At 45.8% G+C, this 15,980-nt stretch overlaps 1 long non-coding RNA gene across 1 annotated transcript; it reads left to right on the top strand.

The window, feature by feature from the left end:
• Positions 1-6,019: 6,019 nt before the first annotated feature.
• On the top strand, positions 6,020-15,239 carry LOC137846741 (uncharacterized). Its single transcript, XR_011090624.1, has 3 exons — positions 6,020-6,098; positions 13,111-13,648; positions 14,349-15,239. It is a non-coding gene; the product is annotated as an uncharacterized lncRNA (long non-coding RNA).
• The last annotated feature ends 741 nt before the right edge of the window (positions 15,240-15,980 follow it).

Below are 15,980 nucleotides of genomic sequence, written 5' to 3'. Positions count from 1 at the left end.
TCCTTTTCTTAACTATAACCAAGTCTCAATTTTCCATTCCTTTTGAACAATATGTCTCGCTTTAAGTTGTCAAGCAACTCGGCCTTCAGGACTTAAGTATCCCGTTCTTCCCGAATCGAAGAAAGGCACATCCATCTCCCTTTCAAGGCCAATAGGGCCTGGGTCAAAAGGCACGTCCAGGTCACCAGGGGGCGTAACAGCAAAGCCTTTGATGGCAGTAGCGGCAGAGGGGCCGATGGCGTAGCAGTCGGATCAGTAAAGGAGCCCGCAGCTCCCTCACTGTTTGGCAAACCACACGTTTCTGACTGTGGTCCCACATGGCTCTTTAAGGCCTCAGAGACTGCTCGCCAGGTGCCGAGCAATCCCGCTGCAACCTTGTCATTTTTAGTTGCAGAGTCCCACACCTTGACTTCAGTTTGGTCCCATATTTCAGGATCATAAACTGTCCAATTGTTAATAAGGAGAATAAGCTGTAAGGTTACCAGGACAGTCTTTGTTCCTAAGGACGTATGATTCCCCATAATGCACAACTGCTTACAAGCGAGAGGCAGTTGTGTGCGCGGGTTCGCTTCTCTCAGCTTGAGCTTCTTCCCAGCTCCGGTGCGCCTATTTATAGCGATTTTCTGTATGAGCTTCTCTGAGCAGTTTGATGAGTTTGGCCGAACCTATCTTCATGATGCGATCAATATCCCTGTTTGATGCTTGTGAGGTGTTAACTTGTAGAGATTTAAATGCCCAATGACAACTGAGCAGAGAGCACAAATATCTCTGTTCTAAAACCTAAAACTAGCGTAATGTTTTAAGGACCCCCTTGCCAATACAGACTAATATATGGTGGATGACTAATCATAAAGAATGGTCACATACACCCACCTCAACAGTTGACTTTATGAGGTTAAAGAAACAAATGAACATATTTAAAGGAACTGTTCAGCCCAATTGTCAGCATCTACAATGTAATCCAATAACTATAACAATTAGTCAGGCTGATTACATTACTAACAGTACTTATGGCCTCGGAGCAGATGTAATTGGGAGAGACCCAACAGCCAGACTGAGAATAGCTGTATGGAAACAATCCTCTCTTGCCATCAGAGAAAGGGAGAAACTCAAGGAGAAAACAGGAGAGAAAACAGGAGGCCCTCTTTGAAATGCGGCAGTTGTCACAGTTAAAGAAATAAAAGATATAAGGCAAACATTTGAGATTGAAACAGGGTATGGGGATGTTGCCGATCCTGGCTGGAGCGGTGATAGTGTGCAGCACAGGGGTTATGTGGGAGACTTGGGGTCGGGGTGGGGGAGTACTCGGGTGTGAGTCTCGGGGACTGTCCAGAGTCTCAACCATAGCAATTGCTATGCTTGTGCCTCGGGACGACCGATTGCTCAGATAGTGCCCTTCCCAGTGGGGTGGACCAAGGACACCCGGGGGATGCGATGTATGATTGCATTGTACCAAGAAAAGACTGCCTGGGGAAATGAGGCCTGTAAGTCTCTCTCTTTGCTGTTTCCTTCCTTGCGTGATAGCAATATCAGGGATCCCCCTGCATTCTCTACAGCTATAGGTAACCCTACAGCTTGCCTGTCACAGCAGGGTGTGAGTGCTACCCGTCACCTGGGAGAATTTGCCTTGTGCACAAGGACCTTGAATGCTACCAAGGACTTGATGGGAAACTGTGCAAGACTTGGGATCCCCAGGGCAGATCTCTGGTGGTACTGTGGAGGGAAGACCTTACGGTCCACCCTACCACTGTGGGGTTATTCTGGGTTGTGCCTGCGCGCACGAAAGGAGGGGTCTGGGGTGCCTGCAAGCACAGTGGGAGGGGTCCTGGGTTCCTGGGTGGGATGCTTTGACACTATATAAGATAATGTCACGCAGTAATAAATTGGCTTACGGCACAGAACTCTGGTCGTTGTGTCCGTTTGTCCCGGGGCTTTCGGTCGGGTTATCCTACATATGGTGACCCCGACGTGATACGAACCCCGACGTGCAACCGGTTGGCGCGAGTTAGGCGCAGTGCGTACGTGCTAGGTACGCGGGAGGCCATGGGGCCTGGAGTCAATGAGGTGGTGAGTACTTTAAAATCCTTGGCCAAGGAAGTAGGAATAGCTTTACGAAAGAAGGACGTACGGTCCCTCTTGTTTTGGGCGACACGCCGGAATCTGGTGGGGTCTCCTGTTCATTGCCTGAGACAGGCTACTTTAGAAGCGGTGGGACGGGATTTATGTGACAGCGCTTGCATCGGGAACAAAGAGGCGCAGACTTTACTACCGACCTATGGGTCGATGCGAGCGGTTTTGGAAAAGGTAGCCAACGAGGCATGCCTGTGGGCTACTGTGCACCGCATGCTTTTGTCCGATGGGGACAGTGAGAATAAGCAGGCTCCTATGGAGCTGCCTATAAAAAACAATCTAAAGGAAGGGTCAGGGCAGGTGAAGGAGGAGGCTCGATTGGGGGATGAAAATAATGTGGAGCAGGAGAAAGAAGAGGGTGGGAAACCTTTTGTGTCCCCCCTGCGAGTTCGGTTGGATCGTGAAAGAATAGTAACACCTAGTGCTCCTCCGGCGGAAGGGAGCACCGTATATACTTCATCGGACGGGTCCTTTTGCGGGTAAATAAGAAGGGCTCCCTTATTCTGTTCCCTGCCAGGGGTCCTGAAGGGGCAGGGGTGGCATCCGGGCAGGCGCCAGCGTTTTCAGGCTCCCTCCGGCTGCCGCTGTATGCAGCTCCCCCCGCGTTTGACCCTGGAGGGCGGGAGGGGGGGGAAGCGCGGGTGGAGCTTTTTTCGGAGAAGCCCCTACCATCGTCCATGCGTCGCGTTCCCGTTCCGTCGGGTGCTGCGTCCCGAGAGAGAGAACGAGTGGATAGTGAGAGTTCAACAGATGAGGAGTCTCGGGATCCTAGACAGGCTACCCCGCGGCAGCCGATGTGCATCCGCGAGGAGGTGCAAAAGACAAGAGAAAAATGGACTATTAGTGCGAGAGAATGTCTTCTCTCGGGTTGTGAAATAACACCAAGTCCTGTGCGGATAGGGTGCTATCCTGTTTTCGTGGGGTCTCAAGGACATCAGTGGCAGCCGGTGGATTATAAGATGCTGCTACAGTTAAAAAAGGCTGTACAGGAGGGGGGATTCTCTAGCCCACAGACACAGGTTTTGTTGGATGTGGTGGCCTTGCAAGGGCCCCTGATGTTTGATTGGCGACAGGTTGCCCGAGCCTGCCTGACGGCAGCGCAGGTACCCATGTTTGAGTCTTTGCTAGAAGAGGAAGGTGAAGTGTTAATGGCGCATGCATGGGCGAATCTCCAGGATCCTTTACATGGTATGCCTGGGGAGGCATTGTTAGGACGGGGGAGGTGGAATACTCCGCAGGAACAGCTGTTGCTGCCGCAGCCCGTGCTGATTGCCGCTGCTGATTTGGGCCGTAAAGCATTAGAGCGGATGAATGCTGTAGTCAGCCCGACTCCCAGTTATCTCCATATTCAGCAAAAACCTGAGGAACATTTTGGGCGCTTTGCAGATAGAGTGCAGACAGCTGTGGCGAGCAGTAATTTACCACCGGAAGCGCAAGATGTTGTTTTGAGAGAATGCTTAAGAACGGGAGCTCTACCTGAGTTCAAGGCCGCTCTTGCAGCGCTTCCAGCTTCTGCAAGTGCGGGCGAGCTGATTGCTCGTGGCTGTGCGTTTGGCAAGGCTCAGGAGATGCAGCCTCTTGCTGCTGCTCTCAGTGAGCAGATGGTTGGGGTCACATCCGCCCTCCAGGTGTTTGCTCTCCAGATTCATCCTGGAGGTTGTTTTCGTTGCGGACAGCGTGGTCACGTAGCTCGTGATTGTTCCAAGAAAAGGGAACCTGTGATCGAAAACAGCCGTCATCCAGTATTGATTCGCTGGGATGACGCTGGTGTCCGGCAGGAGGTGGGGCCCCTCAGACCCTACGTTCTAGCCATTCCTATATCTCTGTTAGGTCATGATGCATTAGTGTTAGCAGGAGTATGCTGTGGGCTACCGGACCGCTCCGCTGTTTCCAACGCCATACGCTTACAACCTACGGTCTGCTGAGCCAGTACTCAACGGGACTCTTCGTGGGTTGTTCCCGCCTGTTACTTGCTGGGGAAGGAAGCTGACTACCATCCGTATCAATGCCACCGTGCAGGCAGGTATCAATCTGACACATGAAATACACTTGTCATCGGACAGCACCACACATGCGATGGAGGACGGAAAAGAAACCGTTCTGCCAGTGGCGCAATTGTGCGGCTCCATTGATGTTTGGGACAATGGGACAATAGCGGATGTGACCGTTCCGCCGTGGACAGTTAAGACCACGGTGCGCAATCAGTCGGTGGCCTGGTTGTGGGTGGGGCCACCGGGCCAAGCTCCTACACCGGTGGACTTTTTCCCTGGGGATGCTTGGACTGTAAATAGCCGTGCGACAGCCCTTTATCAATCGGTCCGCGTCGCGCATGTTTCGAACTCTGTTCATTGGCGTTTACCTAACCCCTATTGGTTGCTCTGTTCTCAGGAACGTGCTTGGAAGGTGATTCCAGCTAACACGACACTTGGTTTGTGCTCTATGGGTCTGCTATTGTGGCCGCATCGCACTGCTCGCAGACCTCGAGCAACCCGAGGAGTCTGTAAAATTCTGGTGTTGTTAAAAATGAGAGATAAAAGGTCAGCTCAGTAAATACAGCAAGCAAGGAGCAATCAAGAGGAAAATTTATTGATAGGGTTGTTATAAATGGCTCAGGATTCAAATTAGGATTAAATAAAAAAATAGGATTTATTAGAAGAATATAAAGGAATAGAGGTAAGCAAACAGCGCTGGGTGCACCGGGAGTCTCCGCTCCACCAGGACGCACACCAGTTACATCAAGCAGCTGATTTTTATGCTCCTAGACTAATACATATTCATTACTACTTCTAAAAAAAATAGATTATTATAATTAGCTTCTGGGGTCCAGTCCCTCCTACTGGAGCATGCGCATCAGTCTCCTCTGGGGGTCTCTAGGGGTCTTTCATGCTGAAGGCTCGTAGTCTTCCTCTCACCTTTGTACTCACTCGGCACAATTCCAAGTTTATAGAACACTTTCTGCAGGTCTTGTCTCCCAACCGTCCTTCAGCTTCTTTTTCCTTCCTCTTAATCTCTTGGCCCCCTGGCCAGATACCAAAGATCCACATAGTATCCCATAACAGTCACTAGTTGTTATCAGTTGTTCTGAAACTCCCAGACATCAAACACAAACAGCTTTCTTATTTGACGCTTCACGAGTAATTAAAACATTCTTCCCCAGCCATTCACAGACACATCTATAGCAGTGTTAAGTTAATCTCGAAGAAGACAGGAAAAAAGGCTGTAACTGTTAGAAATAGAAGTCTGGAATAACAAAAGCAAACAGGTTCATAAATTTAAGGAGTGTTTTCTGAAGACGTGATAAATTGACTAGAATGAGGGGGAGACTGGGACACACTGCATCTGTGGTTCAAGAATTAAATTGCCAGTGCAGGACCCAGAGGCAGACAGGATTCAAACAGAATTGTTCTTTATGGACACGAATTGTTAAAACATTCCTCACAATCCCTTATCTTCTTTTTAATATCCCCAATTCGTGTCTCTTCTGTTATTAATAATTGGATTTCATCAGTTTGTTCTTGGAGGGTCCAATTCTTAAGCATCATAATTGACATATTCCCTTCCTTTTTTAATGAAGTTATTACCAATGTACTATTTATCACCCGGTGTATTAATAATGTAAGACAAGGTATCATACAAGGTATAAACAATAACATCTTTACACCACATAACAATAAAAATAACACTCTTTTAACCCGTGGTCCACCAGGCAGCCATGAAAATAAATCCCATTCCATATCCTTCCAGGTTTGTGTTTGCTCGCTCACCTCCCCCCCCTCCTTCTCTGGGATGGGAGAGAGAAATGGGAAAGTGAAGCCTGTGAGTTGAGATAAAAACAAGAAGATAATAACAATAATAATAATAACAATAATGATGATAATAGTACTACTAGTAATAATGTGTACGAAACAAGTGATGCACAATGCAGTTGCTCACCACCTGCTGTCCGATGCCCAACCTAACCCCGAGCAGTCCGGCCCTCCTCCCAGCCTGCCTGCTGGCAGGACAGTGAGAAGCTGGATTTGGCTTGGTCCTTGGCTTGGTGTAAGCACTGCTCTGTAACAATTAAAAACAATTAAAACATCAGCATATTATTAACATTCTTCTCATCCTGAACCACAACATAACATTCTATCAGCTACTAGGAAGAAACACCCTTTTTATCAATCTTTAAACAGCAATTACTAAAGCTAAATTTTCCACAGACTTCTCCTTCTTGTGCTAGTAAATAATCCAAAGCTAGGCAATTTTGATACAAAGCAGTTCTCATCATTTATAACTGGGTTAATTAGAGATTTCGCAAAAATGCAGAATGTGAGTCAAGTGACCGCTTGTTTACCTATACCTAAATCCGCAGGTGATCCTATACCCTGGGGTATAATCACATCACCGATACCCCAGATTGAGAAAAACAAGACAATCCAATGTGAATCGGAAACAGTCATAGAGACAGAAAGGCTGGAAGGGTTTTATAGAAAGTGTCAGATTCGCTTTTATTCTGGGTGTCAAAAGGAAAGAAATTACATATTTACGGACCTAGACAACGAGGATGGACGACTAGGGATGTGTGAGTATGATGCGCCATGCACACGACAAAAGGAAAAGGTTATATGGAAGTGTAAAGAAGGTAACGAGTTAGGAGGATTAGAGGGTTGGGAGTCAGCATGGGCATTAAGTATACTGCAGAAATACCAATATGGGGGGAATACTCCTTGGTGTTTGCAGTGGGTAGGAAGGACGAATAATGACCAGAGTTTACTATATGAGACGGCTCAGAGGGAAACTAGTAGTCAGGAGAGGGTAAAGGCAGTCCCGTGGTGGAATTGTACACAAATATTCAATTGTGACACTGCTTTAGAAACAATATCTCTGCTTCCGGTAAAGATAGCCTTAGCCACTGGATGTGCATGCAGAGGTCTACAAGTTAACATGAGTATAACCAATCGGAATATAGCCAGCCAGACTGGTAGGGAAAAGACCTTAGTGAATTGTAAATTTTCGACTATACAAAGCATGGGACATTTTGTGTGGGCCGCCAGTGATGGAACTTGGACGACTCATTTAAGTTTGGATGGCCCAGTTAAAGAAATAACTTGAGGATTGCCCACCCTTTGCCCACTTTGGAAAAAATCTCCTCTCATAGATAGAAGGACAAAAAGAGAAGTAAGTGAAGAAGATGATGAGTGGCAGGAACCGTCCACTGGGATAAAGATAGGATGGGTGGTAGAATCGTTGTTTGCCCCGATAGCCTCCTACCACAACAGGGAGCTGATATACAATTTGATGGGGCAAGTACATAGACTGGCCAACATAACAGAAAAGGGGTTTAAGGAATTAAATATACAGTTACAAGCCACAACAAGAATGACCCTGCAGAATAGATTGGCCCTGGATATGCTTCTGTTAAAGGAACACGGCGTCTGGATACCTTAAAGATAAGGTTGACCATTGTTGTATACACATTCCGAATGTAACTGCCGATGTAGAACATGACATATCCCAAATAGCCCAGGTAGAAGACAAAATAAAAGAAGAGCAGCGTGACGCAGAACAGAATTGGCTGGGGGCTACTCTCGAGGGGTTAGGCTTTCAGCTGGAAGGATGGCTTAAATCGCTCTTACAAACAATATTGCTACTGGTAATAGTATTCATTGTGATAGGGCTAGTATATGCATGTATTAAAGCAAAAATAGCTAGAAGCAGTATAATGAATCGCAGCATGCTGACCATTCTCACCAAAAATCATGAAGGGTTCCCATTGCCACCGCTTGCTCCTGGGACGGATACGCGTCCCTAAGTAATTATGATTAAATCACGCTTAGTGTAACGGGTTAAAGGGGGTACATTACTGCATAAAGAGGGGGGAGGTGTGGGATTATTCTGGGTTGTGCCTGCGCGCACGAAAGGAGGGGTCTGGGGTGCCTGCGAGCACAGTGGGAGGGGTCCTGGGTTCCTGGGTGGGATGCTTTGACACTATATAAGATAATGTCACGCAGTAATAAATTGGCTTACGGCACAGAACGCTGGTCGTTGTGTCCGTTTGTCCCGGGGCTTTCGGTCGGGTTATCCTACAACCACCTAACTGGGGAGGCATTTGTGCACAAGTTCAATTAACTATACCCTTCACCCTGGCATTAGAAATATCAGAAATACCCAGAAGAAGTCAAAGAAGCTTAGGAATATCATTCGATGACAGAGTATGCATAGATTCTATAGGGGTGCCTAGGGGAGTTCCTGATGAACAGAAAGCCAGGAATCAAATTGCTGCAGGGTTTGAGTCACTGAGTCACTGTTCTGGTGGGTAACAATCAATAAGAATGTGGAATGAATCCACAGTTTATGAATCTCAGAAGAGATTCGTAAACTATACAAGGGATGTGATAAGAGGAATCGCTGAACAACTAGATGCCACCAGCAAAATGGCTTGGGAAAACAGAATAGCATTAGATATTGTTGTAGTTTAACCCGGTTGACAACTAAACACCACACAGCCATTTGCTCACACTCCCCCCTCCCTCTCTGGGATGGGGGAGAGAAACAGGAAAGTGAAGCCCATGGGGTGAGATAAAGACCATTTATTAAGACAGGAAAATAATAATAATAATAACAACAACGATAATAATGATAATAATAATAATAATAATATAATGATAATAGTACTACTACTACTAATGTGTACAAAAGAAGTGATGCACAATGCAATTGCTCACCACCTGCTGACCGATGCCCAGCCTATCCCCGAGCAGCCGATCCCCCAGCCCTGGCCAGCCACCCCTATATATTGTTCATCATGACGTCAGATGGTATGGAATACCCCTTTGGCCAGTTTGGGTCAGCTGTCCTGGGTCTGTCCCCTCCCAGCTCCTGCTGCACCCACAGCCTGCCTGCTGGCAGGACAGAGTTGTGGTGCTTTTACCGTGCTAGGCAGCACCAAAACCGCTCTCTCACTCCCCCTCCCTAAATGAGGAGAGGAAGAAGTAAATTAAAGAACAACTCACCAGTTGAGATAAGGATAATTTAATTACAGGGAAAAAAAAATATGAAGGAAAGATTATTATTAACTAAACAATTTAACTAAAGGGAAAAAAAGGGAAAGGGGAAAAGAGAGGGGGAAAGGGAAAATAAACAAAACAAATAAAGGCTATGTGGAAGTGCAGAGGGAAGAAATTACTTTCTACTTCCCACAAATGAGTGATGCTTGACCACATCCTTGAAGCAGGGCCTCAATGCACGTAGCCAGTGTTCGGGAGGAGGATGGAAGTTTTCACGAGAGCCCACTCCTCCCCTCTTCTTCCTTTTTCCACATTTTATTGCTGAGTGTGACATCCCTTTGGCTGGTTTAGGTCAGCTGCCCTGATGATGTTTCTTTTCTCACTTTTTTGTCCACCCCCTAGGAGGGTTAGAGAGTCCTGATGCTGTGCCAGCACTGCTCAGCAGCAGACACAACACTGGTATGATACCACTGCTGTTCTAGCTACAAGTGCAGAGCACAGCACTATGTGGGCTGCTGCAGGGAAAGTTAACATCCCAGCCACCCCCAGTACAACCTCCACCCCTTATTCCGTAACATTTGTGTCACTCTCAAATTCCCCTATACTTTAGCATATAAGTATTCTCATCACCATTATTCCTTGTCCTTTAACAGATTAATAGGCAGGTATGTCTTTTCATTCTATAGGTCTTTCTCAGAAAATGTTCATAAGAACTGTTGACGATTTGGCCTTCATCTGCTGAAGTGGTCACTCAGGGCAGGCGGAGTTGGATGTCTGGACGCCAGCACCAGCTTAGCTCAAGTCCTTGTTCCATTGCCCGGTTCCTTGCAAAGTTGACCTGTCGTTGATCCTGCAGCGTCTTCCTACAACATATAACTGAGATTACAGATTAGTTTTCTCTCAAGGTTAAATCACCTTGAGGCACGCACTTGATATCCCCATTCTTTTGCATGACCCACCAGGTATACCCCGGTCTTTGGGCGAAGACAATCCCACGAGTGGGTTTGCCTTTTCCCGAGGCAGGAGCAACCCACAATGCCTTCCCCATCCACTTTCCTACATGCACTACGGGAACTTTAGCTTCTTTCACCACGTGTAGGGGTTTTGTTTCAGCAGGACCAGCACGGCTGTCAGACCCCCTATTGTTAACTAGCCAAGTGGCTTCTGGTAGACTTATGTCCCATTGTTTCCATGTCCCAGCACCTAATGCTCGTAACATAGTCTTTAACAGTCCATTGTACCTCTCAACCTTCCCAGAGGCTTGTGGGTGATAAGGGATGTGATACACCCACTCAGTACCATGCCTCTTGGCCCAGGAGGTGACAAGATTGTTTCGGAAATGACTCCCATTGTCAGACTCAATTCTCTCTGGTGTACCATGATGCCACAGCACTTGCCTTTCTAGGTCCAAGACAGTGTTTCGGGCCGTGGCATGGTTTATGGGGTATGTTTCCAGCCACCCCGTAGTTGCTTCTACCATGGTGAGTATGCACTGTTTGCCTTGGCAGGTTTGTGGGAGTGGTCCGATATAGTCAATTTGCCAGGCCTCACCATATTGAAACCCTAGCCACCTCCCCCTGTTCCAGGGAGATTTTACCTTCATGGCTTTCTTGAGTGCAGCACATGTCTCACACTCATGGGTGACCCGTGTGATGGCCTCAATGGTCAGGTCCACCCCTCGATCACGAGCCCATCTGTATGTGGCATCCCTCCCCAGATGTCCTGATGTTTCATGGGCCCATCGAGCTACAAACAGCTCACCCTTACATTCCCAGTGTAGGTCCACCTGAGCCCCTACAGAGCATTTGCCACCATCCATGAATCAGTGTAGAGACACAGTACTGGCCATTTTTCTCTTTCAGCAATCTCTAAGGCTAGTTGTATGGCTTTTACTTCTGCATACTGACTCGACTCACCTTCCCCTTCCATGGCCTCCACAACTCATCGTGTGGGAGTCCACACAGCAGCTTTTCATTTCCGATGGCTCCCTACCACATGGCAGGATCCGTCAGTAAACAACACATACTGCTTTCTGTCTTCTGGCAACTGATTATATGGCGGTGCCTCTTCAGCATGGGTTACCTCTTCTGTCGGCATTCCGAAATCTCTGCCTTCCGGCCAGTCCATTTCTTCCAGGATTCCTGGGTGATTAGATTTTCTCATTCAAGCCCGCTGTGTAAATAACTGTAATTTAATAGTATAGGACTATTAAAGGGTGAGCGAGTCTTGCTGATCACTCCTTGACTCTCCCAACTCATGGATGGGAATCAGGGAGTCTCAGTTGGTGTGATATTGCCGTCAGTGCACTGTTCTGGTAGCAATTGGTACCTGCTGTTCTTCAACCTTCAGCAATCCTACAACGGAAGGGTCTTCTGAAAGGCCAGGCAGGGTAGACAGCTGCCTAATCTTCTCTGTGCTCAAAGCAGCTATGCCAAAAGCCCACCGGTACCCTTTTGGATCCTTGAAGTACCCTCTCTTGAGGTAGTCTATGCCAAGGATGCATGGAGCCTCTGGGCCAGCCACAATGGCCCATTATTTTTTTGGCCTACTACTTTGAACTACAATGGCCTACTACTTTGAACTACTTTTATTGCTCTAGATCTGCAAGATGCATGTGGTGGAAGCAGAGTAATTTTTCTCATTGGCTCTTTCTCCCAGTTTGGCAGGTAGCTAGATAAGGGTGAGCTCGTGGGAGACACCAATATGCATCCTTTCCGCTATGTGCTGCCATGCACTCGCTCCTGATGGTTGACTTAGAGGCTCGTTGCAGACAGAACAAGCTTGCTCTTGATCTTAAACATCTTAGATCTTTGCTTATCTGGCAGAGCTGGGGCCTGCTGAGAATGAAGCTTCTTGCTATGCACCACCAGTGGAGTAGATGGCCTCAGAGGAGAAGGGGAATAGTGTGTGTGTGTGTATATACACATACATACATACAATTTTACATATTTTATATTTATTATGTATATTATATTACGTATACAATTGAAGCTGCTGCTTCAGTAGTATAAATGGGATTTATCTACACTGCTCCATAGAAATGGGAAAACTGATGTGGAGAAAACTAGAAGGTAGTTTTTGTTGAAGAAAGCATTAGACATCAAGCAGCAGCGCTGCAGAGCCAAAGCGTGCCTGGTATCCCAAGAATATTCAATATCTTGGAGAGCTATTGTGACAAGCTCAGGGGATAAGAGGGTGGTGAAGGAGGAAGGCAGAGTGATCCAGGAGGATACAGGGGTGGTGAAGGAGAAAGGGAGAGTAAGCAAGTAAGGAAAAATATCCTCCCCTTTCCCCTCCACAGATTGACTCCCTAATGGAAAAAAACAATAGGTATAATTGCTAATAGTTTCCAAGATACAGTTTCCAAAGTACAGGGTCGACGATGTTACTGAATACAAATAACAAGTTAGAGTCATGACCACATATTTCATCGTCTCATAAGCCATTGCTACAACACACAGTACCATAATGATCTGAAACCAGGGCCCGGAGAGGATAAACAACACGACAGAGAGCAAATACGGAAAATAATGTACTATAATACTCAATTTGGAAAACAGGCGCAGCAGAGTTGAGATTAAAGCAATCAGCATTATGACAAGTGACTATTAAGCAGGTCTAATCCTTACACCAATTTTAGTTTAACACACTCTGGTCAGATCTGCCGTTATCTCAACCTTTCGGGCCCCACGTTGGGCGCCAAAAAGACTGTCGTGGTTTAACCCGGCCGGCAGTTAAACACCACGCAGCCGTTCGCTCACCCTCCCCCCTCCCTCTCTGGGACGGGGGAGAGAAATGGAAAGTGAAGCCCGTGAGTTGAGATAAAGACAGTTTAATAAGACAGGAAAATAATAATAACAAAATAATAATAACAATAATAACAATAATAATACAATGGTGATAATAGGGAAATAATAATAATATGTACAAACAAGTGATGCACAATGCAATTGCTCACCACTCACTGACCGATGCCCAGCCTCACCCCGAGCAGTCCGCCCCCCCCCCCCCCGGCTAGCCACCCCTATATATTGTTTAGCATGACGTCAGATGGTATGGAATACCCCTTTGGCTAGTTTGGGTCACCTGTCCTGGGTCTGTCCCCTCCCAGCTCTTACTGCACCCCCAGCCTGCCCGTTGGCAGGACAGAGCAAAAGGCTGAGATGTCCTTGGCTTAGTATAAGCACTGCTCTGCAACAATTAAAGCATCGGGGTGTTATCAGCACTCTTCTCATCCTAAGCCAAAACACAGCATTCCACCAGCTACTAGGAAGAAAATTAATTCTGTTCTAACTGAAACCAGGACATCCTCACTGGATTGTGTGTCCTTTCTCTGTTTGTCAGATATTCGATCAGTGAGCTTCTACGAACACATCATCACAGTGGGAACAGGACACGGCTCCTTACTGTTCTATGATATCAGAGCCCAGAGGTTCCTGGATGAAAAGCCCCCACGTGCCTGCTATGGACAGAAGCAGAAATTAGGAGGAAGTGAAATTTTGAAGTTGACTACGGGGGAAGGTTGGCTGGTGAGTAGTAGCTTGTAGCTATAGGGCTTGAACAAGCTGCTTTTATAGTAATGGGAGCTATCTGTAATAATGAAAATCAAGAAATGCTGCAAGATTGTTTTCACAAAGGTATTGAGTGGCCAGCTGCTTGAATGTAAGGCGTACTGACTACTCTGCTTATCCACTGATCCATAATTTAACTAGTTTTTTTTCCCTCTTCATAGTTTTGATTGTAGTCTATCTTCTAGTTGTTAGTACATCAAACAAGTTATGTTGTCTACCTTAAAAGTGTGATAATTTAATGTGGTAATCTGAGAGATTTAGTTTAACTTTATACAATTTTAGAAACTCTGGTTTCCTGAAATAATGCCATGGCAGGCACTTGAGTTCAATGTCCATTTATGTTTCTATAAAGCAGTTAATGGCTATGTCTAACTTCATTATCTTTTTTATCGTTGTGTTGCAACTTTAAAAATTAATGGGACTTGCTATCTTCCCTACCCTTCACCCTCCCCACCTCCACTGTTTGGTTCAAACCTCCTCAGAAAAAGCTTCAGGAAGGATCTGGTATCTTCCAATTCAAGTTGTTCTGTCTGAAGCTTCAGGTAGTATTAACAAAGGAAAAGATCCCTCTTAGGCTCTGGAAACTACATTCTGCTTCTGTGAAACAAGGCTTCCTGTTTGTTTGGCATCAGTAACAGTCTGAACTTTTCTTTAACAGAATCATGATGAAACCTGGAGGAATTATTTTTCTGAAATTAATTTCTTCCCAAATGCTGTTTACACCCACTGCTACGACTCGTCTGGAACAAAACTCTTTGTGGCAGGAGGCCCCCTTCCATCAGGACTTCATGGGAATTACGCTGGTCTCTGGAGCTAATGATAACTCTTTACAAATGCTGATCTTTACACAGATTTCCACTTTTTTCTTTTCTTTCTTTTCTTTTGATTTAAAGATCAAATCCAAAATTTCCTTAAGTGGTATATTCTTTATTGCAGCGCTGGATGCACGGGGGATCCTTCTGCCTATCGTGCATGTTCGAAGTGACAAACTATCTCATATTTATACAGCGAAACCATGAATATTCAATTAGCACCTATACATATTCATTACCTAACCCCGCCTACCCTCGCTTCGTATGCTAATTAATTTATCAGTTCTTGCGCTTGCGCAAAGCCTTCCAAGAATTGTGGGCCGGGGTCTCCAGGATGTGGGCAGTGGTCTTTGGGAGGAAGGCCGTAGGTCTTCCTCGTAATGCACTTCCTTAATCAGTTGTTTTCCAAGCTGTAAAAATGCTGAGTTGTCTTTCGTTTTAACTGAGGGTCGGCAGATAACAGGAAGTCTCAGTTAACAAGACAAGACAATTGACTCAAGTTATCTCAGGTCTCAGCCTGGCTGAGTGTTAACGGATAATGGGATGTTTTCAACTAACAAAATGCTTAAACGTAACAGAAGGTCTACAGATAACAAGATGTTGTTTACTTTGTCCTTGCTAACTTTTAATCACAAGTTCTATTCTATCCTAAAGTAAGTTTATACAATATCAAACCACACGCTTTTATTTTATCCTAAAGTGAGTTTATACTATATCACTTTTCTTTTCTTTTCTTTTCTTTTCTTTTCTTTTCTTTTCTTTTCTTTTCTTTTCTTTTCTTTTCTTTTCTTTTCTTTTCTTTTCTCTTTTCTCTTTTCTCTTTTATTTTCTTTTCAACAATGAAATTGTGTGATGCCATTGAGTTATGATTTAAACACAAGTTATTTTTGGCAGAGTTTTCTGTTGGTCTCCAACAGTTTTGTACATCTTTTTGAACCAGTTTTTGCTTTAACCTCCTTGATCCTTTACATGAAGGGATTTTGAAAACCCTTTTTATTATATTTGCTCCAAATGACTTTTCCCCTGTTTTTATGCTATCTTGGCCATGTGCCCCCTCCCCTACTTTGCTGTGAGGTAGGATTCCTTTCTACTAGAGTGGTTGCTCCTGGGCTTTCTGTGAAAGTCTAGGGGCTGAGTGTTGATTAAGGAGGTATTGGGGAGGCATTGGGGAGGCAAGGACAATCCCCCAAAGACTGTATATCTCGAAACAAGACACTGGAACTCATGATAAGGAAGCGGCAGATGGACAGAGAAACAAATGTAAGGACTATAAATCTCAAAACTGGACATTGGAATTCATTATAAAGATACAACAAACGGAAGAATTAGCAACAACCAGCTCTCGCAATTAAGAAACGTGCCAATTCAGCAGATTCCTGACCAAAGGTGAAAAGTACACTGTGAGGAAGACTCGGGGTCTTCCTCCCAAAGACCCCTGCCCACGTCCCAAAGACCCCTGCCCACAATTCTTGGGAGGC

The sequence above is a fragment of the Anas acuta genome, chromosome W, assembly GCF_963932015.1.
Source record: "Anas acuta chromosome W, bAnaAcu1.1, whole genome shotgun sequence".
Lineage (NCBI taxonomy): Eukaryota > Metazoa > Chordata > Aves > Anseriformes > Anatidae > Anas > Anas acuta.
This window is presented reverse-complemented; position numbering and strand designations above follow the sequence as displayed.